A 22,992-nucleotide genomic window follows, 5' to 3' on the forward strand; every position below is an offset into this window, starting at 1 on the left:
TAATTGCCTCTTCATCTGCTTGCCTGTGAGGGGACATAGGACTGTGCTGTGAATATCCTGATGGGGCTGTGGCTATTTGAATTCTGTGATGTGAGCAGCCCACAGCTCTGCAGACAATGATCTGCTTCTCTAGGACAGAACAGCTGCACGATGCTACCCTGAGTGTTACTTTCTTAGTGCACAGCTGTTAGCTAACACAGCAGCAAGAGGTTGTGAATGCAGTGCTTGACCCACTGCAGCTGTGTCTGCTGCTTCAGTGATGATGCTACAAAGGTCTGCACAGGCATTACCAAAGACAGAAAAGTGGAATAGCCTGGCCATGAGACTACCTCCTGACAGAGACCTAAAACATCCATCTCTGACCATAAAATTTCTCATTGCCCTATTGTCAATATGGAGTATGAAAGCTGATAGCCTTCATAGCATTACCTTGGGGTATATCCAACTATTACTTCCAGAACCTGTATCTATTTAATTATAATTTTTTACATAAAAAACCTCTGAAGACTTTCAAATATCTGTCTGCTATAGTGCTATGTACAGAGTGACAAAAAACTTTGGTTAATATTTGTGGATTTTTCCAAAGGCATACAGTATGCACTCATCCTGTTTTCAAGGAAAGTACTTGTGCAGCATTAGGACAGTACACTACTACATTAGCACAGTGAAATAAGGAAAAAAATATGCCTATATGTAAGTAAAATCTTCAAATTCAGACAGTTTCCTAGAAACTTCATATTCTCTTTGGTGTTTAATTATCTCCATATACCCATTCCCCAATTATATATTTCATACTTACATTCATCTTCATAGAAATATAAGAAGAGGTACGTGGATTGTTTTCTTTACCTTATATTGTAATATATTTTCTTTGCTAGATTCAATTTTGTAGTTAAAGTTCTCAATTGTTACATTCAGAACAGTGATCTGAAATTTATGTTACATTTCTGTCTTTCTCTGATATATTTTGTTTATTTTGCAGATTTGCATGTCTTTTTCAGACTACTCGAATGGAGAGGGAGTTGTGAATGCAAATCGTAGTTGTGAACTTAAAACTAAGGCACAGGACACAGGAAAACTTACTGTGATGCAAAGAAGACAACAAAAGTCTGGCTGAGAAGACACTGTATTAAAGGTACCAGAAACAAAGCATATTAGCAAACGAACTGCTAAAAGACCAAATAATAAATCTGAAGCAATAAATGCAGGACAACTCCTTAGAGCACCAATACCTGTAGAAGAGTTAACAACAAGCCTTAATGCAGGTTCCCTAGAAAAATTAATTTTGACAAATCACAGACAAGGAGTAAACATCACATGCTTAACCCTCTTTGCAAGACATTTTACAATTAATAATTGATACTATGAAAAAGCATTGATGTATCCCAAGGCAATTGCTTTGAAAGCAGACATGTGCAGGTTTCTTCCCCTCATTCTAGTATACTAAAGACAACAATAACAGAAAGAATTAAAAAATATATATTTCTTTATCCTTACCTCTAGGTTCTGGTTTGTTTTGTTTTGGGTTTTTTGTAAATAGACAAGAAATGTCTATTTCAGATACTGCTTAAGCCCTACAGTAAGGTATGTAAAGAAAATACCACTTTAAATTTGTATTTTTTTAAAATACACTAACATTTCAGTAGTTTGATTTTCAGAAGCATTTCAAATTTTTATAATCACATTGCTAAAACATAAAAATGCTTGCACTTCGCAGAAGACAAAAAACTATGGAAACCTTAAATACCTAAGAGAGATCAGAAAGACCTGTAGACACTTAGGCACTGCAAACAGAAAAAACTTCTTAAGAAAGTAGGAAAAGTGGCTTGGTCACAACAACAGTAAGAGGAAATGAAGGCAGCTGTATGACACAGGAGACAAAGCAGGAAATGAGTATAAGAGAGGACACAAATTTCTACCCTGTGGAAGGACAGGGGACAGGATGAAACATTTTAGGCAGCAGCAAGGTTTGAGTTTTCACCTGGCACCATTTCTTTTTTTTTTTTTTTGACTGAATTCAGACCCCGAGACACAGAAATACAGAGGGCAAATCACACTTGCACTTCAGTGCTGAAATCTTTACTGCAAGAGAATAAGAATATAATGTTTGCAAGCAACCTTGTGCTGAAGGCAAGGTACAGATTTCGCTTAAGTGTGTCTTTGCCCTCTTTCTCTCTCCTAAATGTTGCCTCTGAGTTTGGTTTGGATTTTTTTCTCTTTAAGATGGATATAGCTGAAGATAAACTTCTGGCCAACTTTTTGTGCAAGAAACAATCTTGCAAGCAATTCTATGGAACAGAAAACTTTGTTTAAACTTTTTTTACCTTGTCAATACAAACACGGTACCTAAAAATCTGGTTTCAGATATTCCTGTATTTTTCTGTCCTTTCCTGCATGACATGAATCTGAAGCTCTGTACTTAGGCAAAAAGATACATTTCAAAAAAACATTTTGCAGTCTCTACAATATTCGCCAGATTTTTAAGGACTCATCTACATGTTTTAGGACAGTCTTCTGACACTGAAACACAGCCAGAAGTTATTCCTCTAGTACGGACCTGGAAATCCGGTCATTCTTGGAAAGCTCTCAACAGTCTGCTTGTCCTCAAGCCAAACATACCATAAAGCATTACAGCAGGCAAGGCAACTACATTTACACAGAGAAGGCTGTGTGGTTGCATACTGGACCCAGGGGGAACAACAGAACCAGCTATACAATTCCAAGACAATACCATGTACAAAGATAGTTATATTTTTATATTATTTATATTAACCTGTAGGAGGCAAACCTCTGAATCAAAAAATGCTTTTAAGTTTATGACAAACAACACATCTTGTGCAAATGTAAACTAAAACATTAAAGTAAGAACAGGCCAGAGTAACTTAAGAAATGTAATATGTTATCTTAACTCAAAGGAACAAACTACAAATTATTATTCGTCTTAATGAAATGTCTTAGAATAGCACTTAAACACATTTAAATTTTTTCTGATAGTCTTTTTTTTCTTCTTCTGAGCTTCAAGAGACCTTTTGGACTAGAAGCAACAAGTCTCAAGTTTCACTGTTCTTTGTGGCCATCAGAAAGCTGGACAAGCCATTTTGAGAAGTCCTTTAATCTCCAATTGTTTTTATGAATAGTAGCAGATACTGATAAACAAGAAACTGTTAATATTATACTGCAAAAAGTGTCACTATTACTCTTTAATTTCATTTTATCCAAAGGAAAGCTTTTTGTTGCACGTTACCCAAAGAAAGTTGAAACGTAGCCTGGACAGGGGCTCTCAGTTGACTGGGAGGGTCCCAGTTGACTGGAAGTTAGCAAATGTTACACTCCATTTATCTGAAGGGTTGAAAGGAGGAACTGGGGAACCACAGGCCTGTGAGCCTGACCTCTGGGATGGGGAAGGTCATGGAGCTGATCATCCTGAGTGCCATTACACAACACACACAGAGCAAGAAGGGGATCAGGCCCAGCCAGCAGGGGTTTCTGAAAGGCAGGTCCTGCTTGACCAGCCTGATCTCCTATGTCAAGGTGACCTGCTGAATGGATGAGGGAAAGGCTTTTGATGTTGTCTACTTAAACTCCAATAAAGCCTTTGATTCTGTTTCCCGCAGCATCCTCCTGGATAGGGTGACTTTCCATGATGTGAATGGGTGTACTCTTTGCTAGGTAAAAGCTGGTTGGAGTGCTGGGCCCAGAGAGTGGTGGTGACTGCAGTTATGTCCAGCTGATGGTTGGTCACCAGTGATCCCCAGAGCTCCACACTGGGGCCAGTCCTGTTTATAATCTCTTTATCAATGATCTGAGTGAAGGGATCAAGTGCATCCTCAGCAAGTGTGCAGGCAACACCAAGCTGTGTGGGAGTGCTGATCGCCGGAGGACAGGAAAGCTCCGCAGAGAGATCAGGGTAGGCTGGATCCACAGACTGAGGCCAACTGTGTGCAGCTCAACAAGTGACGTGTCAGGTCCTGCACTTGGGTCACAACAACCCCATGTAGCACTACAGGCTGGGGGAAGTGGGCTGGAAAACTGCCCAGCAGAGTAGGACCTAGGATGGCTCGTCAACAGCAGCTGAACGTGAGCCAGCAGTGCCCAGGTGGCCAAGAAGGCCAATGCCATCCTGGCCTGGATCAGCAACAGTGTGGCCAGCAGGACCAGGACGGCGATTGTCCAGCTGTACTTGGCCCTGGTGAGGCCACACCTCAAGAGCTGTGCCCAGTTTTAGGCTCCTCACTACAAGAAGGACATGGAAGTGCTGGAGCACAGCAAGAAGGGCAGTGGAGCTGGGGAAGGCTCTAGAGCACAAGTCTCACAGGGGGAACTTGAATAAGCTGGGGTTGTTCAGCCTGGAGAAAAGGAGGATGAAGGGAGACTTTATTCTCTTTACAACTACTAAAAGGATGTTGTGTTGAGGTGGGGGGTCAGACTTTTCTCCCAAGTAACAAGACCAGAAAAAACAGCCTCAAGTCACACCAGAAGTTTAGGTTGGATATTAGGAAGAATTTTTTTACTGAAAGGCTTGTCAAGCATTGGAACAGGCTGCCCAGAGAAGTGTTAAAATCTCCGTCCCTAGAGGTACTTGAAAAATGTGTAGATGTGGTGCTTAGGGACAGGTTCAGAGACAGAATTGGCAGTGTTAGGTTAATGGTGGAACTCTGTCATGACATCATCATGTCAAGAGCCTAGTCTCTCTCTAGACTCTAGACACGGAATCTTTAAGGTCGGAGAAGACTCTTAAGATCACAGTCTACAATCTTTTAATGCCCATTTTTATTTCCATGCCAAAGACTTCCATTTTGGAAGGGGATCATATCTCATATGCAGAAATTTTATTTGAACACAGACATGTTTCAGCATGGTAAATGTGTATATGACAAAAGTCAATAGAGAGGTAGGATTGACTCCTTATCTCAAAGCAAAGCTGACTTCTCCTCATTTTTATTCTCTGTATCAGAACAGAAGCAGAATGCCATAAGTTTTATTCTGATGTATATCTCTGTATATCCTGATATATAGCTGTGTAGTGTTAACCATGATGAGACATTTCATACTAGAATGTATACAAACAATTTTATATATCATTATTAGATGTTCAAGAAAAGACTCCATCCTCTTCCATTTGGTCACCTTTCTTATTCATATTCAGGCAGATGAATTCAACTTTACGTTGCTCTTAAGATGAGAAACCATGGATCTTGCACCAAATCAAAGCGTCTTCTTTTCATCAATGAGAAACAGGGTGATTATCTTGCTATTTAAAATCTGATTGTTTTATTATTTAAGTAATCCAAATATATTGATTCTGGACCTGGGTTTTGCAATTGGAGAATCCCATGAGTTTGAAAAACTAGGCCAAATCAGTTTAGTCTGTCTCAAAAGATGCAAATTCTTCAGAAAAAAGCCACAAACTTAATGATCAGTATTCTCTCTTTCCAGTCTTCTGTATCATCCTAATGGACAGTAAAGGAGCAGGAAGAGCAGAGCACCACTCATTAGAAAAGAAATTGAGTGTTTTGCAACCCACACAATGCCTGAAGACAAATGTCCTCAAAGTGGTACTTCCAAACACAGAGGTCAATCACCAATTCTCTAAAAAATCACTTGAAAATGAAGGTATTCCTGGATTTCTTAAACCAACTTTAGAGCTTTCTACCCTGATGAGTAACATATGGAGAGACAGGATATCCTGCACTTTAAAGAAAAATTTGTTTTTCTTTCTGATATAGACATAACCAAATCCTTCCCAATATTTATGAAAACTGTAGCAAACGTCTGTCCATAGCAGAAAACAACTCTTTCCTCAAGACAATATAAAAACTCAATTCTCCGTGGTTGTCTACAGACCAAAACACACCTTAAATATTTCTGCCATAGCAGAGGTAATTCACTGGAAGAAGAAAAAATCGCCAAACTTTGGTTGTGGTGATACTGATAGTGTTACTTAACATAGTAGTTACAGGTCAATTGTCTCAGAAATTAACTGAAACTCTTGAGGTGCACAGTACAAACAGACTGATACGTTCTTTTGTACTCCTCTGACCACACAGTAAATCATTCCGACTTCCTAAACCAGAGAAACAACTTGATCACAGAAGAGCTTTTTACTGGGTTGTCAAGATGACTCCATCTATAATGCAAGCTACCATGAGAACCAAACATAACCAAAGGACACAGCACTAAACTCTCAGCTGGAAACTGAGAAGGGGCAATTGTCTCAGCTGTCACATGAAACTACACCCTTACTGGACTTCTAGCATGAAGAAAATCGCACCAAAAGATCCTCACATTAGACTCCATGCATTTTCATATTGGACTATGTTCCTGTTCTACTGCACGTAATCAAATTTGTCTCAGCCTAGAAGAAGTTGTTCTACTAATACTCACCTTTAGGGTTTCATGTATTACAGAATACTGCAGATTTGTTCTGGTCAAGAAATTACTATGAAGACATGCATTTCTACTTTGCAGTTATGTTTCTAAAATTATTAAATTACAGATGGAGTTAAAGACATCTATTGACTCAGTACTCACAGCCCTGAACTGTTAACACTCCCGGCGCCCTTTGGCAGTACAAAGGCAGGAAACTGCAGAGTTTAAGGTTCAGGGAGCACTGCTCATTGCAGTGGAAAATGACTGCTTTCATCACTGAATGTAAAAACAACATCTCTCTAAACCTTAACAAGGAAGCTCTACTATGCAACTGAGGGATACAAACTTTAGCTGGTTCATACCTGCAGCTATGCACCTCTGTCCAGCCGTTCCAGTCTTCACTCTAAAAGATAAAAAAAACCACACATTGAGGGTTCCAGAGTTAACAACAGATAATAATGAGCATTATGTGAACTCCGCCTGGTAAAGCACTGAGGACTGGGAAAGTGAGCATATTTCTAATAACAGAAGTCATCATGAGGTGGCAACAACCCTCAATAGCATCAAAACTGAAGCTGCGTATTTCAAATAGACAGGGTAAATGAAAGGGTGCACAAAAATGGACTGCAAACACAACATGGCTGAAAACAGAAGTCTTAGAGTTTCCCAGCAATGTTCAGTGGACTTATGCCACCTATCTGGCCTTTCGGCTGTCACAACAGTAGCAGCTACCAACAGCAGTAGCCACAATCCTAAACTGCTATATGATGTTATTTTGACAGCTGCAGCACTAACAGATGCACGAACCTGCAGAGGGGAACTCTAATGTATGACTGCATAAATGGAAAGGTCTCAAAAAGTACGGAATTAGGAAACACAGAATTGAACAACACAAGGAAAAAAAAAATGTTATTTCTACATCTTAAGCAAATCATCAGCCAGGAACCACACAGGTTTTCTGTACTAGCATCTCATATATAGGGGATGCTACTTCATGATTCAAAGTTCTCTTTTTGCAAACTCAGTAACAAACTCTCAACACAAGCTAGTCTGTATTTAAAAACAAACTTGGGATTTTTTATTTGTGAGGTTTCTTGACTTTTTTCTCCCCCCCTCAAATAATTTCTTCTCTGCCTCCTCCTGGGTTATTTTGCAGAACTACACTCAAGTGAGTCTAGCAGTATTTTACAGAAAATCCGAATCTATTTACTTATTTATAGTTACCAAACTAAAAACTGCATCCACCAGCAAGCAGAATTATACAAGGCTATCTGAGCTCCAACATTTTGACTGCTTTGCAGTCCCCTACTTAACCTTTGTTCTACATTTTTTTTTTAGTAAGTGAGAATAAGCGAGCCACATCCTTTTCTAACTTGCCATGTAATATACTTGGTTATTTATCACACGTACTCATGCTCTCTGTTTCAAAGGGAGATCTCTTGAGAAGTTTCAATTCTTCTAAATTCTACTTGTTCAATTTATTTAATAAAGTACTAAAGCCTCTAAAGGAAAAAAGAATCCTAAACACAAAAACAAAATAAATTTTCTTATAATATTTGTTGAAAACAAAACCCAAACTATGAATCCTGACAAACATAATGCAGTTATCTGAAATGTGTAATTTCAAAATTATTATTTTTTTTTCCCTAGAATATTACTCAAAACTGACTATTGTTCAGAGAACACTTCAAATATTTATTTTTGTTCTGTTTCACAACAACATTCTGGACTATGAAGCTTCAATTTGTGATTGAGGCAAGCGTTACTTTAAGACAGTTCTTCCACTTCAGCCAGATTCCTCTGCTTTTCTGAAGTTCAATTACAAAATATCTGTTTATGGCCAAAAAAAGGGTCTTAAGATTCCTGCTAACAGACATTCTTCATACCTAACTTCTAATGTCTTCAAACCAACCTGTAACATAATTTTTTTTGCTTATATGCTTAGTTATATTCCTTAGATAATCAGCTTTCAGATAAAATGAAATCTACAGTTACTTGATCTTGTGAATGCTTAAGAATATCTATAAAAACAACTTTTTGATGTTAAAAAGAAAATCTTCACTTTGCACATGTAACTGCAACACTCTAGTGAATTTATTTAAAAACTTCAAAGAAACCAAAAGTGCAGCTAACATACCCAGAGGAACCCATAACTCTTGGATACCTTTGGCAGAAAATACACTTCACTGAATCAAAGGCAAAATCCAAGACAATAAAAACTTCAAAAAACAAGCAGCAAATCTGACCACCACCTGTAGAAAGCCTGGGAGAGTGCTATTAAATCACAAATTGTTTTAGTATGGTTTATTTAATTGCACGCAGAACATAAATACACTGAATAATTTATCCAAGTTTATACATCAGACAAACCTGGCCCAAAGGCCAAAGAATCTGACAACTGTGTTTGTTCTCAGGAAAAATTGGGTCTTGGATCCCTCAGACTAAGGCATATATAAACACATACATACAGCTGGGTGCTGCTAGTCATGTGTGCAGCATGGTCACTTCTGTAATTAATTGATGGGGCAGTAAACTCTTGTACCAAAGCAGGTTCTCCCCAGCCAGCATTTGATGCTGAGAGCCAACTGTTTTCATAGGTGCATGAGCATGCTTAGTCTGGTCAGCAAAACAATTAATGGGGTAAATTCAGATCTCTCACCACAGCTTTTGTAAAAATTTTCCTGAAGTTGTCCCCTGACTAAGGTGCTGCAGCTGAGTAAAAAGTTGAAACTTGTCACTTTCAACTACTGCACAAAGCTGGGAGGAACTACTGACACTACCAGAGTACTCCATGTAGAAAAACAAAGCTTTCATGCTTAGATTTAACGGCCCTGCCAGATCTAAAGGAGACAAAATATACTCCTGCTGATGAACAGTTGCAATTTTTGATATGCAATATAATATAAATAGAACTGCAGCCAGTAATGAAAACAAGTGGCTCTATCCACTAAGTACTAGACAATGGATATGAGCCCAATAAATCTAGTTATATTGTTTTTCTACTAAGTGGTAAAACTTTTGTCTCACCAGCACCCGGGACCATCTAAGGGAATACCAGATCATTTAATGGATTCTGATCAATGAAATTACTGTCATAGTCAGCACTTTGTCTAGACCAGTTAGTTCTGATTTCTCATTGTGCTTTCCAGGAACTAATGTTTATGGGATTGTCAAGGTTACCATTGGCAATTAAAGAGGCCAACAGATCAAACAGACCACGCAGGCCAGCCTCAGATACATCCTGGCGTCAACAGTCTCTCATATAAATCAGTGCTCAGTCTGGGCTCACTGCAGATTTACATACTTTTGGGAACCCATGTGACCAATAATGAAAACTTGAAAATACAGAAAGAACTATTTCTTTGGAAGAAGTACAGGAGGAAGATAAGGATGCATCAAAGAGCGACGGAGCAAGCGCGCTACACGGACTACAAACTGACAGTACTACAGAAACCAGAGGAAGTTTCAATCACTGAAGTTTCAATCACAGCCCAGGCCACAACCCACAGAAATGTCACTTTGTAGCAGCCCTTACCAATGACGCAACACACAACAGAGATAGCAAGGGGAAACTCCTAAGGTATAAAAACCTCAGAGAAGGAACTTTTTTATCTGAGAAGTGCCCTTCTACTGCAATCTTTACACCACCCAAAGCTCTCAGCACCAGAAGCTACTTGTTCAATGGGAGGCCGCAGCTCAGTCACTGTGCCTGCTCAATTTATTTTGGCAGACAGAGCTGTCAAATACTGTTTTTCTCAGCACTGCCAGCACAAGCACTTAAGGGTATACAGGGTAGCAGACAAACTATACAGTTAGCAAGTTGAATTACTCATGATAGTATGTTCTATTATAAGAATGCAAGTTTTTTTCAACTTCAGATATAACAGGAAGAACAGAATGAAGAACAGAAGAGGTGCACATTTAGGGACCACTGCAGATAAAGATGAAAAGACATGAAAACTTCTAAAAAGCTATGCTTCAAGTTACTCTAACCAGGACATCATAAGATACTCAAGATTTGGATTTGTTCATATTTGCAATGTCTGTTCCATGTCTAGTCAGCATTTACAGCCCAAACACCTCCAGGATTGGTCATTAAATCTTACAATCCAAAATGAAAGCATCAAACACACTTGAACAATACAAACCAATCCTATGATCTACTCTTGAAAACATGGGACTGCGGCTTAGAAGACACAACTTTTATTAACTATGTGGCTGAATAGCAACTTTTTGGTCCTAAGAGTTTCCATTTGTATAATATGGACAAACATGTACAAAGAAATAATCTTATTTCTTTGTGAAAAGGTATTTTGAAAACTAGTGACAGAATGTATTTAATCAGAGTCAGGGGTATCATCACATTGTTACAGTTGCATCTCAGCTGAAAACCTTGTAAACAACTTTACAAAAAAATTTCCAAAAAACATCTGTCTGTTAATAAAATCCAAAGAATCTCACCAACAAAACACTTTAGTTTGCTATCTCTCACCAGATTATGGTATTAAGGGACTCTCAAAATATACCAGGAGTTGCAAATAGAGGAGGTACAAACTAAAGCAACATTTCATTTACTTTTTGAACAAAGGTCAAAAAGCATGCATTCATGTTTTGCCTTATGGAGACTCTACATGTCACAGGAAGACCTATCACATACCGCAGTTTGGTCTTCTTTTGGGTAAAGATTGAGTTTTAGTGAACACAAAGAATATTTTCAGCTTACCACTAAGCCTACCCCTAGAAGCAACTGAACTTTAGCTGAACTTTAACAACCTCATCCATCTCAGCCACAAGGTTCAAACACTAATACTTTGAACTTACCTATCTTTAAAGGCAAGATAAAAAAATCTCAATGGGGAAATCACCCCTGTGCAATGTTTAGACAGACGCAGCTTGCATAGCTCTGGGTTAAAAATTCAAGATACTAACACACCTTTTTTTCTGATTGTACAAAAGGGAATCGATTCAAAAGCAGAGAATAAAGATGTTACTGCAGGTCTCCCACCAAGATCCTCAAATGCAGTCACTATTCTGTATTACCACACCTAAAATGCCAAAGGAGGACACAGTGTACATGGCTGTTTCCAGCACCTACTGCTAGCTTCAGGAGGAAAATAATTTTGAGGTGTCCCAGTTTTGAAAGATAAGAATTGAACGGTATACAAAATTCTGAGTAGGTCTGAATTTCTGTATTTGAAAAATGTTGAAGAATAAATATTTATATTTTATTTCAAAGAAGCACAACTAAGAAAGACTGATTTACCTGAAGCTTGTATGTGTCTTGCTTGGCTTATATTAGACAAATACTTGCCATGAACTCTACTGTGCAGAATCTGCCATTGCCACGCCTGCAAACCAAAGAGTAAAAATATGCTCAATTACTTTTATCTTTATTTTGTAACAGGCACATGGTAAATCCTTTGCAGAAGTAAATGGATACAAATTACACTCATTTACATCTGCAAAGAATTCGAGTTACTGCTCTATTATAACCAATGAACACTGATTCAAATCACTTTTGACAGCAAATAATTTTTGTTAACACTCGAAGAAATTTAATATTGGGTGTATAGAGCCAAAGCTCTAAAAAATATTTCATACTATTTCTTTTTCTCCATCAGAGGCAAATACTGGCATTGCTGTGGGACCATCAACTGAGGAATGTTCCACTTTTGCTCTAAAACACAAATTTAATAAAATGTAGCCATTTCACTGCAAAGCAGTTCTTACTAAGCTTCTAGTCCAGATCTCTGAAGGTTCTCATTTGTCATCATTTGTAACAGCATTTGTATATATTTAGATTTATTTTTTGCAACATTTACTCCCCTCTTCAGTATCTTCATATAGTATCTGAAACATACAAGTGTAAATAGTAGAGAAAAACTTATCAAAAAGAAAGTGCTTTCATTTACGATCTGCTGAAAACACATGAATACACTAACACATGCCATGAAGCACCATTTTTGTGTGACTACCAATCACAAATGTAATGCCACACCTCAGATGAACTCTCCTCTGTCTGAAGAAGTTTTCATTCCTCGTTACACACATGTGAATAAAACTAATAGAATGCCTTTCCTGCTGACATCAGCAACTTTTTACTCCACAAACTATCCTCCTGGTCCGTTTGTGACCCGGACACACCCTCTCCAGGCTGCTCATCTCCAATAGTTGATGCTCACTAACTCTTGTGTCAGCACAGCAAACTCTGCTTGCTCCTCTCTCTTCCCAAGGCCTCAGAAACTCTCCCTGCTGTACAAGGCTGGATCCGTAACTTGATCTTAGATTTTTTTTGGATGGGTGAAGAAGGTTCAAGAGTGTCAATGTACTTTACCAAGAGCTAGAGGTTCAGTCCTTGCTTGAAGTCTTTTTCAGATGTTCTTCACTTACACACTCATCCATCAATTAATTTCCATCACTTTTACTGGAAGGCACAGTATGACACCTGCTAGCAGTTTTCTAGTGCTAGCAGGAAGAGACTCCATAAACTTCATGGCAAAATCCACTGCTATAATACAGCTTTGGCTGCATAAGCAAGCAGAATGGACTTCTCCGAATTCTCCATACCTTGTGCCTAGATTCTGGAGGCACCTTATACTTCTAAAACCTTACATGTGACACTCTATGTGGCACATAATTTTCCCTCTGCCCTCACATCAGAAAAGCTCACCAATTTCTTCCCAAATGAATAGCAGGCTTTCTGTAGAGCAGCATCAAACACTGTGTACCAAATACTGCAGTCATTAAGAAGTATGTTAAGACAACATTTAGGACTCCCCTGTCTAGAACCAAATTATATGTGCCCCAGCAGGCAACACAGGCAAACAATTCTCACTTAGTATTTTCAGGTTATACAACTGAGAAGACTAGATATGAGCTGTCCATAAACATTCAATAGAAATAGGGAAGAAATACAAAGGAATAGATTGAGATACTTCTGCTATAGATCCAGTTTAAGCTGGTGCTATTGCCAAAAAAACAGTGCACAAGTCTTTCCTCACCAGCTGTCCATCCCCACCTGTGTGTAACAAGCCTGAAAGAGGAAATGGTCAAGGTGTGATCTTGTCCACTACCAACAACAGGAAATCAACAGTATTAACCCAGACATGCTCCTAGATTCAATTCTCTACACAACCACACAGATGCTCTTGGTAGCACAGAGGAAAGGAAAAATGCATGAGAAATGGCACAAGCCTCTTTCAGAGCAATACTGGCAGATGCTCATTTAAATTACTCATGAAACTAGATCATCAGATTTAGGTACTGAATTTCACATAATTAAATCTCTACTGATCGATGCTTTTTAAAGGCCTCAAGTGATAAACAAGGCTTCCACTGCTTCTGTTAAGAAAACACTATGTTTGTAAGAACTATACACGTCCTTCCATATAATCATCTCTGCTCCAACTTTTTTGTCAGTGGACTGCCTCAGATATTAGAGACATGTCACTCCATATTCTTGATTAAACAATATGATTTAACTTCTTAAAATCACAAGTAAATGTCTTCCAATTTTCATTCACTCTTCCTGGAGTTGTAAATAATTCACAATAGCAGTTTTAAGTTTCAGCAATTTGAAATGCACACTGGACTTAATTTAAAATTCCTGTAATCTTCCCATATGCCCACCCTTAACCTAACTTTATTATTCAACTGTGTAATGATAGTATTTTTAAAAAGGGCTTGTTTTTGTAAAAAAAAAAAAGGCAAGCAATAGGGCAAGAAGAAAATAAAAAATTATGCCTTCTTGTGGAATTTCAGTATCTTCAAAGGACATAAGACAAAAGTTAATTTTTCATTTGTCTCATACCTTGATTAAACCTTTTCTGCAGACAGGGTAACAGTCAAGATACAATGGATTATTGGGTATTCTCCCTTAAAAACAAAAGTATATACAGCAAACAAGATTTCCTGTCTTGACAGCTTGGCTTAGCTCTGAACAATGTCATTTTCTCATATATTGCCTTTGGGAAGATTAAAACAAAATGGTACGATTGAAATTCCTCAGTGCCATTCTACTACTCCAATGCCTTTGGTGCACATATATTTATTATTTATTCAGAGTTCTATCCATTTACCACGGCATCTTTCACAGAACAGACACACAGTAATTTTAAACATGCAATTGTGCACTTCCAAGAGGCCTTTGAAACTGCCTAATTATATTCCTGCTCCAAGACTACTTGGAGGAAATGGTGAGTATGCTACAAGAAAACACTTGAAAGCCGAGGAATCACAAAACTCCAATCACTGGCCTCAAACAGTACCAAGCATTTATTTTAACTGGTAACTCATATAAATGAAAGGTTGTCAGCTAAGGGAGTCAGCAAGTGGAAAAGTGGAAAGACAGGTGGGCAGAGTACCTAATTCTAGCAGAGGATGCCAGAATTAGGCAAAATACCAAGATACTTCAGGTAACAAGCTTAACATCCCACAGGCTGCATATTTACAACAAATTCTGTAGGATTTCCACATGAAGAGAGGAAAAAACTACTGCAGGGTCTCCGTTAAACAAACAATGATCAGAAAACAGCCACACAACTAAGTTGCTTGAGTTCAATCAGTTCAAGAAGATGACCTTCTGTCACACATCAATGACAGGTCTCTGCCTGCAGACATCAGTACAATCCTGACACTGCCAGGCAGCTGAGATCCACCAATTTGCCTCCAAAATGTCCTTCTTCCAAATCCAAGAGACACACAGTTCTCTCAGGAGGAAATACATTGAAGACACTGCAGTGGTAGGAAAGAAAAATAATTCAAACTGAGTTTATGGAACATGGTCCTCAACAAAAAAGGCAGACTCTTGCTAAAATCAATTTCACAAATGAAACAACGTTTTCTTCTCTCAAATTCGAAAAACAAAAGGCCAATGCCTATTTGCAAAGATATTCAAAAGACAGCAGAATTTTTAAGGGGACAGTATTTCTTAAAATTTAGAAAAAGTACCCTATAAACAACCGCCCTCTTTCTCCCTCAAAAAATTATTGCCATAGTTAATGGTGTACTCAATTGCTGCCACTATTTTGAGCACCTTTCTGCTACTCGAAGATTGTATCAACAGTTTACTACAGTGTAGCAGCTAACAGACACTCTGCACTATTTGTTCAACTGATTTACTATTTAAAAAAGCAATTGTGAATAGTAATCCCAAAGTGTGCAGTGCCTTAATACAAAGTTTACGCAAGCACACAGGGAAGTCTCAGCTGCAAGTTTCCAGCCCTTCCTAACAAGGTATTTCCTACAAGCCCCATCCCTGAACACCAACTCCTGATTCCAAACTAGGCAGGCCAGGGTCTAGCTCCTCATTAATCCCCATTGCCCATAACAAGCAAACACAGCACTCAGATCTTCCAGGACAGGATCTAGCTTTCATTAATCTTCACGGCAGACACTGACAACAGACCTTTTATGGAAGGATACAGGCCTTGGCTAATCACTCCCCAAAGCAGGAAGGGAGATTAAAATCCTCATCCCAGAAGACAGCAGCTCTTTTGGAGGTTAAATCTGGGTCTTTCTGATGCCACTGGCACCCACTACAAATTGCCCCTGCAAGACAACTCCTCCATTTCCAGTCCCTAGACTCTCAAATTTGGATGAACTGCAGTTTACAAAAAAGACAACAACCACAAACAGATTGCCTTTCACTTGGAACACCAGTCGTATCCAGAGATGTGGAGACAGACAGACAGATGGACATAACAGAGACCGTAAGCCCTGGCTCTCAGTTCTGCTTAGCAAATGCCCACCAGGCCAGCCACACTGCCTGGTGAGCTGGTGTGCTCTGCTGGACAAATATAGAAAGCAGAAAATGGAACAACCCTTTCAGCAGAAGAGATTCTGCTCAGCTCCCAGAGAGGGAGGAGCAGGAGCTGAACCAGCTGAACTGCTTTACCCATACATGGTCTCTGAAACAGACCATTGCTAAGACAAGTTCCTTTACACACACACCCTCATTCACTGTCACACCGTGCAAGGAGAGAAAAGAATTAAAGCGTACAAACCTAAAGGAGTTCCTGTTTTGAAATGAGTTCCAACTCCACTTTGCTTGCACTCACCTTAATAATGCACAAACTTCTAATGCTATTCACCAACAAAATCTGGGCAGCAACTCAGAAACAAGACAAAAATCTTCCTCCCAGGGAATGCACACATGCACCAGCATTTCAATAACAACTGAACTAGTGAAGTCTTGTTGCTTTTGGACACACACAACCACATATTAAGTTCTTGGTTTGACCTTCTCCCCCCTCCAGCCCAAACTGAATTACAGAAATCTTTTTAAACCCTTCTCCCTTTTCAAGTATTGTCCTAAACCAGGAAGCATGACCTTTCTCATTGGTTGATGCTAATTACTATGGTGACCTGCCATATCTTGTCTGCTATCCCCGTAGTCCTTTTTGCCAGTGTTTAAACACTAACTAAACCTTTTCCTATGCATTCTTCTTAAAAACAGAAGAAATGCACTTCTGTGCAGCATCCTCTTCTCTGTCCACCCACCCCACCCCCTTCACATTCTGGCACAGAAAGAGCAGAGTAAGTGTAATTGAAGACCCATATCCACAGATCTTCACAGAAAAAAAAAACCTATGGATCTACAGAAGTGGCACAGTCTATTTTTATTTTTAGTACACAAGTAAGACAGCTTGCAAACTCAAAAGCAGCTTCATTCACATAAAAAAGCATCATTATTTATAAGTGATTTATTACCGCATGCTGCTGCCTATTGCTTCTCCTTGGTGTATTCCACATTTACGTGGTGATACCAAACTACCTTACAGGAGCTACCAGAAAAGTTCTTTCATACAAGTAAGTGGAAGCTGCAACTTCCAACTATATCAGGAATGCAGCAGCCAATTCAGAACTCAGAGAAGCACACTAGTCAGGGAGTTCTGTTAATGTCACGTGCAAGTAGACACAAAAGTGCTGGCATTAAAACAAACAATCCCAATATTTTTTTCAAATTTCTCATTACTGAGATAATGGTTTAGGCTCCCTGCAAATTCAGGAAGATAACGGCATATGCAGAATTAGCTCTACACCTAAGCACAGCCTAAATTATTTTCCTAACAAATAAGGATCAAGAATATGCGTCCTAATCTTGCTCCCCAATAAATGCCGATTAAACTTAATCTTGACTTAAATGACAAAATAATTTAAAACCCAAAGAAATTCCAAAGCAAATTCTGCAGCACACAATTAGTGTCATAGCAGCTTCCACACTGTGAAATACAGACAGTACCACCTACAGCCAGTCTCTGATAGTGATCAGATGCTGGCACTGAATGCATAATCCAGAGTGTAACATGGGTGGCTTTAGTCCATAAATATCAGAAAATACTCACTTAACTTTTCCTAAGTCTCCAATGCATATAATCATGGCTTTCTGAGCAGCGAAAACTGCCCTAGAGAAGTAAATAGACAATCCTTTTTCTTCCCCAAAAAGATTTTGCATATTGGTATTTTCAAGGGCATCACTTCTAATGTCACTTAGGACCATTAAGTCCTAAGGAATTTTTACTGTTCAACTTGTGCTCAATTGTCCTCCACATTGTAGTCATCAAACAATCACGTGCAAGAAAAAACAACCAACAAAAACCCAAGAAGAAATACAACTCATCACTAAGTTGACCTGTCATCCAAGTATTTTTTTAATTCAGAATTTTAAAAGGAGAACAGAAATTTTTTGAAGACAAATAACAAGGAAATATAGGTAAGTAGGCAAAAAATATTTTCAGATGGTGCTTTGCTTTGGAATACAAAACTATAAATTAGGGAATTACTTTTACACTGTACTGTGCCTACACGAAATGCAAAAGCTAGATGTGACGTTCAAAATACATTCTCTTTTCCTGAAAGATCACTATTTCATTGCCTTCTGAAGAAACATTTATCAAAACTCTATCTTGTAAGATTTTGCAGAGATAATAAGATGCCTGGTGTCCATCCTGCAAATCTCTACATATATTAAGAAAGATGCTACTGTTTTTGTATGTAGACTTGGACATTGTCTGCTAAGTGCTTGATTTGAATTACAAACTCCTCTGCTTTGGAAAAAGCAGACATGAATATTCCCTTTCCAACAGAGTCTAAAAAATTTGTGGATTGCATGCCTACATTGGAATATCTTTTGAACTGCATAGTTTGGGACAAAAATAGCAGAGAATATGCATGGGTTCCGTGAAAGCCTGAATTTTAAGTGATGTTTGAAGGAAAACAGTTTTACTTTGACACGTGAAATACTGAAGTCTAGTGGATAACAACTACATTATTTTTGTGAAAGGTGCAGTACAAAACAGCCAGCAGACAGAAGCGAAAGCTGCCCGAAAGAACAGTTTTGATAGTGGTGAAAAAAAGAAGCCACGGTCCTGAAAAACTCAAATTATTTTAAAGTAAAAACAATGTAAGACAGTCACCTGGGTTCTTATATGAATTGGGAGAGCATCCAGTTCTGAGAGAACACAGCACATGTAAGCATTAAAAAAAATGTTCTGCAAAGGAAAGCCTGCCAGTTACCACACCAGCATGACACCAGATATTCAACAAACACCCATCCTCTCATCCACATGCTCATTCAAGATCTCCTTGAGGTGTGCTGCTGAAAAGGACAAAGAACCCAAACTGCCTGCTCATTTGCATGGATTTCAGCAATACTCAAGCTAGTTATTCCATGCTATATTACAAGCAATTTAGTGAAACCAATGTAAAAATCCCAGAGCAATATGGTTTTAAGTCCAGTTTACATAATCTTAAATCTACCTGGGAATTTACCACTGCTAGCCAAGCCATTAAATAAGTTATAAATCTACTCTAAATTGGTAAAGATTCATTATCAAAACCTGCAGTTTGTCAGTTTGCCACTAATACTCTGCCTCTAACAGAGCAGCCAGAAAGCCAGCACACCTTTTCTAAAAACAAAACAAAAAGACAGCCCATGCTATACTAAGTATGCTGAAGATACAAAGCTAACATGCATACATGGGATAGACAAGACAGCTTGTGGACCAGGATTCCTCTTCTGGCATAAGGCTTTCACTTACATATACCTGTGACACAAACCACATCATCTAAACTGAAATCTTCCACTAAGAGTTGGAAACTACTGAAGATTTCTGTTCAGCCATCTAGTTGCTCATTGTTCATCCTGAATTCAGCTAGCAATGATGCATTTTCTTTAGCACAGAGCTAAGACAGCTGGAAGTTTGAAGCTACTCGAGATGTCAAAGATGACTTCCTTTCCTTGGGATGATGACTGTGCTCCACTCTACTGCTGTCACACAAATAAGCCTGCACTGTCCATCACCGTTCAGGCTCGTGAGTTATTCCTCCCTACAGCAAAGCTCTTGTAGACTAAGTGGCACTGCAGCTTTGACCCAGTGTATATTTTAGTTCTACTTGCTTGAGTCTCACATCAGGTGCAAACAAGATGATGTTCAGTCGATATTTGGGAAATGTCTTGAAATGTGAATGCTAAAGCTCTCTCTTTTCATTCTTACATTCCAAACATAAAGTGTCTTGGCATCTTTATAAAATATGTTGTAGAGAACAATAGTAGAAAATGTGGTATCTTGCATTTATTTATATAACATGTATCTCTGATGACTGGAAGAAGAGCAGTAAAACTACTGGTTACTTTTTCCAATCAAGATGATCTCTCTTGCCCCAAGAAATCTTGTAACAGGATCACCACTCGAGATCCTGCTCTATGATACTTTGGGAAATACCCATTAGAGGCCCTAGATAACTTTCCTCCATTTACAACCCCCATTCTAATAAATACTGAAATATATTAGTCTTCTTTTCTTCTATACTATTTTTTCTCCTGCCAAATACCTGATCAATGGGTAAAAATCATACCTTCTTGCCTGAAGGCACTGAATAACTCTGCACATAGTCTTTCTTGAAGGACAAGCAATACTAAACACGCCCAGATTGAAATAAAACATTTCAGACATTCATGGCAAGACTGAAAAATAAGAAAACAGACATATAGATCTAAGTGCATTTAACTACTGCAGCTGTCACAGTAACCAACTCACATTATGACCTGGAAAACTGGACATATTAACTTAAGAACAGTCTCCAGTTCAACAGCGAGAACAGTGGGTTCTTGGATCTCTGCGCTAAAGACTAATAACCAAGAAATCTCAAAAACTATGACAATTTGTCTCACTTCCCACCTATTCTAAAACAGGCACTAAAGGAAAAATCAGAGTGGGCACTCTGAAGAGACTGTGGCAGATGACTCAGTAACTGATAATCAATAGCCACATTCCAGAAAAGTATAAAAGAAATAGTTAAGGAGCAACCTGCTCACAGCAAAGTTTCCCAATAAGTTCAATTAGATACTGGATTTCAGGTAGAATCTTACTTAACTCAAAGTGAATCTAAATATTTAGGAATCACATAAGCATCCACTTTTAAGAAATTCAACCAACACAGGATACTGTCAGTGATTTTAGAAGAAAATTTACACAACATTATAAATACTTCCCTTATTTCAAAGCATCATATTTTGTTTCAACCAATGATTCTTCAACTGATGTACAGGTTACTTGGCAAGGCATGGATTTATTATTAATGAGACAGACAACTATTGTGTATTGATGACCCTGCCACATTTCCTGCTTTCCCCTTTAGAGAAGTGGTGCCAGGGAGCATGTTTTCAGAACACCTACCTGTAGCAGAAGAACTAAAAGAACCTTCCCCCTGCCATGCAAAGGTAATCCTACAAGTGCATCAAGTTTTGGAGGCCAAGCAGAAACATGGATACACAAGTACACAATAATATTACCATGGATCTCTTTACCCTGTCTCCCATAGTGAAAGATGGGTACATTCTTCTCACTTTGCAGGCAATTCACTTTCAAAACAAAACTACCTAACACATAAATCTTCATGTTTTAGTGTTCATGACTTCAGAACAGTCACTTTTCAGTCATCATCTTTTCTACAGATGCTGTGATCCAGCTTTCTTTTGCATTTAAACAGAATGTCCTAGGCTTGCATCAATTATTTTGCTACCTATTAAAAAAAACCCAAACAGATACAAAAAGGGGAAACATGTAACAGAGCAGTTAGGATCAGACATTGATTTTCCCCAATGTAGCAATAGAAACTTAGACAGGGAAAGGAAAACCAGAATAAAGACAGCCATGCAAGAATGGTCATTCAGAAATGGTGAATACACTCCTCAGAACAGCATACACCTTCCCAAAATAAGTATCAGCAATAATTTTCAATGTGAGCAGAGGCTGAAAGAGAATGGTAACCACCTAAAGAAAAAATAATTCTTTACATCACCATATTTAAAAATTCCTATTTAGGAATTTTAGTAGTATATACATTTGCACCCATGTCTCTGAGCAGGTATAAGATCTGTGCTCCTGTCTTGAGGGCTCTTCAACAGCACAAATGCAACTGAACATACTAAGCTGCTAGATACAAGCTGTACCCACCCTAACATTTCCTGGCTCAATCTAAAGACATATGGATTAATTTTAAACATCTACCACAGCAGCAGTATTTCCAACAATGCTGCTCCCTCAAGACTTAGGTCCAGACACAACTCTAGGAAGATACAGTATCTCATGTTACGCAGAGATCCCAAGAACATAGCCGAGGGGAATGGAAAAAAGAATAAAAATGTGATGGGTTTATTATGGCTGTGCAATGCCAAGTCAGTGCAGTAAAACCCATCTGATGAACTAACCTAGAGAAAAACAATAGAGAAGACAACGAAAGACACTAGGAGAGAGTTCAGCAATTTTTGTGATCACTGGTACAAAGAGTAAGACTGAAAGGACAGATATACACAAAAAATAAAAACACAAATTCAAGATAGTCAGAAAACACAAGCTCTTGTAAGCCAGAAGTCAAGAGTGCTTCATTATATAAATCCCCACCAAATACTTTTCTAAATCCAGCGAACTGGTGAAACACACCCAACGACCACACTCAAGCAGGACATAAAGAAAGCTGCAACGTTTGAAAAATGTTCCCCGACAACTTCTGGCAGAAGAGAATGCCTGTGCCTTAAAGGTAAAAATGTCTGGGCCACAGTTCCTCAGGAATTTAAAGGAGTTTATTCTGAGGTTGCCTCTCAACTTCCTTCTCGTAACAGTCCTATTAAAAAAGCATGCTGTTATCAACCTTTACTGCTTCTTCACGTATTTATCACCCATTTTACGCTCCGTCTCTCCTGGTTTTTATACTCCTCTTCCTGCTTCATTCCAGCAGTGTCTGTCACGCCTGCTCATACTTGAGGACTGCAAATCCTCACACTGTGCTGAACTCCAGTTTCCCTGACCGTGCTTCTCGTACGCCTGACTCGCCTCCACCCCTGGTGCACCAGCACACATTTCACCAGCGGACAGACCCGCACCACACCGGCGACAACAGCAGCCGCACCCCAGGTTCCTCTAAGTGCCCGGGGCGCCCAGGCCGGCAGGCTGACGGCGGCCGAGCCCGGGACAGCCGCTCCCCCGCCCCGGGGTCCGCCCGGCCTCGCCGCAGCCCCCCCGCCCCCAATGGCGGCGCCGCCGCGGGCCGAGCTCGCACCCGCAGCGCCACCGCCCGCGGCGCTGTCAGCGCTCGGATCAGATACGACACCCGGCAGCCTCC

General features: G+C 39.1%; 1 protein-coding gene across 11 annotated transcripts in view; it reads right to left on the reverse strand.

Moving 5' to 3' along the window:
- Positions 1 to 22,992, reverse strand: part of CELF1 (CUGBP Elav-like family member 1) — a 57,731-nt gene that overhangs the window by 34,308 nt on the left and 431 nt on the right. For 8 of the 11 annotated variants that reach the window (XM_041459909.1, XM_041459908.1, XM_041459905.1 and 5 more), the window contains exons 2-3: positions 11,633 to 11,717; positions 6,732 to 6,772 (exon numbers count right to left, since the gene is read on the reverse strand). The exons of 1 other annotated variant lie outside the window; for it this stretch is intronic. The gene's annotated coding sequence lies outside the window, so the exon portion shown is untranslated. The remainder of the gene's footprint in view (positions 1 to 6,731; positions 6,773 to 11,632; positions 11,718 to 22,992) is intronic. 2 more of the 11 variants (XM_041459910.1, XM_041459911.1) reach the window with 1 other exon arrangement.

Source organism: Pyrgilauda ruficollis, unplaced genomic scaffold, assembly GCF_017590135.1.
Source record: "Pyrgilauda ruficollis isolate IOZ18807 unplaced genomic scaffold, ASM1759013v1 scaffold14, whole genome shotgun sequence".
NCBI classification, from domain to species: domain Eukaryota; kingdom Metazoa; phylum Chordata; class Aves; order Passeriformes; family Passeridae; genus Pyrgilauda; species Pyrgilauda ruficollis.